The sequence below is a fragment of the Hippopotamus amphibius genome, chromosome 1, assembly GCF_030028045.1.
Source record: "Hippopotamus amphibius kiboko isolate mHipAmp2 chromosome 1, mHipAmp2.hap2, whole genome shotgun sequence".
Taxonomy (NCBI): Eukaryota; Metazoa; Chordata; class Mammalia; order Artiodactyla; family Hippopotamidae; genus Hippopotamus; species Hippopotamus amphibius.
Window position 1 is genome coordinate 181,234,360 of NC_080186.1, and position 3,223 is coordinate 181,237,582.

General features: G+C 37.0%; 1 pseudogene; it reads left to right on the top strand.

Annotated features, from left to right (window-relative positions):
- Nucleotides 1–2,340: 2,340 nt before the first annotated feature.
- Nucleotides 2,341–3,010, top strand: LOC130836712 (sentrin-specific protease 8-like; annotated as a pseudogene).
- The last annotated feature ends 213 nt before the right edge of the window (nucleotides 3,011–3,223 follow it).

The window sequence follows — 3,223 nt, forward strand, 5'->3', positions numbered from 1 at the left end:
CAAAAGGATCTGGTATCTTTGGGGAAATACAAATAGTTTTTACAGCCTAAGAAAAGCTTTTGAAAGAGCAACAACAACAGCAGGAGCTAGAGACACAAACTGGGGCAAAATCATGAAAGGATTCATAAGCCACATTAAAGACCTGTTAGCCAAATCTCCTTTCACTGAAGTTACCAATGTCCTCCTTGATAACTTCTGCCCATATTATCAGGTTCAGCTAAAACTTAACTTCCCCAATGAAAGTATTTCTGGGCTTGAAACCATGAGGGCTCATGATACAGGGTTTCACAGCACCCTAGGATCCTCCCTTAGAATTTAAGGGAGTTAGATGTAAATGATAGGTCTGTCTTCCCTATTAGGATATAAGCTCTTTAAGGCAGTGTATTACTTAAATACACTGATGTGTATTTAGTTCACCACTGTTTTAGTATTATGCCACACAGTAACTTGCTTATAAAAGGCTCTCAACAAATAAGTGTCGAATGCAGAAAGGAAGGGGTTTGCTCTTCAACATCCGGATATTGAATAAGCCCTGATGATATTTGAGCATATTTTTGCTTTGAAGAGTTCACTGTTTTGTGGAAAATGGTTTGAAGAAAGAGGGCAAGACTGAATGTAAGAGGACAAGTTAATACGAAGTAAGTATTCACAGCCAGACAATGTCCTAAGTGTTCCATTTTTTTTAACCTCTAAATTATCACAATGCTGTAAAGTACATACTATCACTATTTTCCCTTAAATCAGAAACTGAGACTCAGATTACTTAAGAAATTACTTAAGATCACACAGTCTATGTATTGGCTACCTTGGGAGCCCACAAAGTATCATAAGGACTAGAGCAAGATCTGGCTGGAAAGGTAGACAAGTCAGAAAGCATAGGTTCCTTCATGTAATCCAAGGTCAGGAGTTTGACTTTCATCCCCAGAGCAATGAGAACCAAATGAAGAATTTTTAGCAAGACAGTGTAACAATCAAACGTGTAGCTGAACAAGAACACTGTAAATGAAAATTGGTGAATGGAGAGAGTGGGGGAAACTGGTATAACTAGAGACAGAAAGTTGATCCAATTATTCCTGGGCAAAGCATATACCAATATCCTGGACAATAATGATGGTAGTATAGGTGGGAAACAGTGGTTATCTCTGAAAGTATTTAGAGAAAATATTTAGATATCCAAGCCAATGGACAGGTGACTCTGAAGAGCAGGAAGAGACCGATATGAATAACAAGTAAGACTTATCTCAGAAAAAAGAACCTTTTTTGTTTTCCTGAAAGAAAGGGGGAAAGGTTTGGTACAAATTCAAGTAAGTTAGAATGCTGTGGTAGAAAACTGAAGAAATTGTGTTGGATTTCATTACTCTTTGAAATAGAGAGATAGGTCATCTGCTGCGAGTGAAGGGCAGATGAGGTTCATTGTAAATCACAAGGGTCAAGAACCAGAAGTATTACTGTCTCACAACACATGGCTCAGCTGACTTTATGATGATGAGATAAGAAAATCACAGATATATCCTAAAGGACAGTAAGAGATATATCCAAGCTATTCTATATGCCATTCTTAATGGAACATTCAGTTTCACAAGTATGCCAATTCTTGTAATAAGTTTTAATTAAGAAAGTCACAATTAAAATGTCAACAGGACTTTAACCTTAGAAACAGAAAAAAAAAGGTCTAAGTTCATATGGAAAACTAAATGCCAAAAAGAGAAGAAAGTACTTTATTGGATTTAAAATGTTATAAAGCAATATTAAATAAAGCATGGGTAGAATAAAATATACAAAAGAGTACAGAAGAAGTTATATATGTAGAGGTATACATACTAATATATGTGTGTGTGAATTTAATATATGTTTAAATATTTTGCAAATGAATGCTGAAAATTGATTTTTCAATAAATGGTTTTACAATAGCTGCATGGACAACAGTCACTTTGGAAAATAAATATATTGAACCACTATTTAATTCCTGACACTGAAATAAATTCAAAATGAATGACCTATAAATGTGTACAAAATTATTTGTAAATTAAAAATAAAGAAAATTAAAAACTTATTGGAGAATGGATGATTTTCTGGATATAATATAAAACCCAGAAACCATAAAGGTTTAATGAATCTGCCCATTTAAAATGAAAAACTACCTTAATGGCAAAATAAAACCATAAACTATGTCAAAAGAAAAACAACTTAGAAAAAACAATACTGTTGCACATATCAGAGATGTAGGGTAATTTCCTTAACATACAAAATGCTCATTGAAATTAATATCGTCAAGGCTTTCTGGCCCATAGAGAGCTGCCTGAAGGCTGGTTGGGGTGGTGAGACCTGAGGCAGCTTCTGGAATTTCTGAGCAGCCCTGGTCAGTACAAGATGGACACAGTAGTCTTGAATTACATGGACAGTCTACTGTGGCAGTCAGATGTTTCACTATTGGATCCTCCAAGCTGGCTCAGTGACCATATTATTGGGTTTGCCTTTGAGTACTTTGCCAACAGTCAGTTTCATCACTGCTCTGACCACGTCTGCTTCATCAGCCCCAAACTTACCCAGTTCATCAAGTGCGCTGGCAACCCAGCAGAGATGGCCATGTTCCTTGAACTCTTGGACCTCCCACACAAGAGAGTTCTATTTTTAGCCATCAATGATAATTCCAACCAGGCAGCTGGGGGAACCCCTTGGAGTTTGTTGGTTTATCTCTAAGATAAAAATAGCTTTTTTCATTATGATTCTCATAGTAGGAGCAACTCAGTCCATGCAAAGCAGGTAGCAGAGAAACTGGAGGTTTTCTTAGGCAGAAAAGGAGACAAAGTGGCCTTTGTGGAAGAGAAAGCCCCTGGCTCAACAAAACAGCTATGACTGTGGGATGTATGTGATATGTAACACTGAGGCCTTGTGTCAGAACTCATTCAGGCAACAGCCAGAATCACTACTGCAGCTACTCACTCCTATATACATCACAAAGAAGAGAGGAGAATGGAAAGATCTCATTGCCAGACTTGCTAAAAATTAGCCACTGAAATACATTTGTGACTTTTGAAGTCTCTTTCTGCCTGTCCCCATGTATTGGATGGCTGCAATCTCAGTGCCTGAGGGAAGATGCCTGGTAGAGTAAAGCTTAGAATTCTTACTTTTCCCTAAGAGAATGTTATGCTTTGCATTATCCTAATGGAAAGTTTCACTTTAACCCTAACTTGAGAGCAATATGTTCTGTGAAAATGTCTTC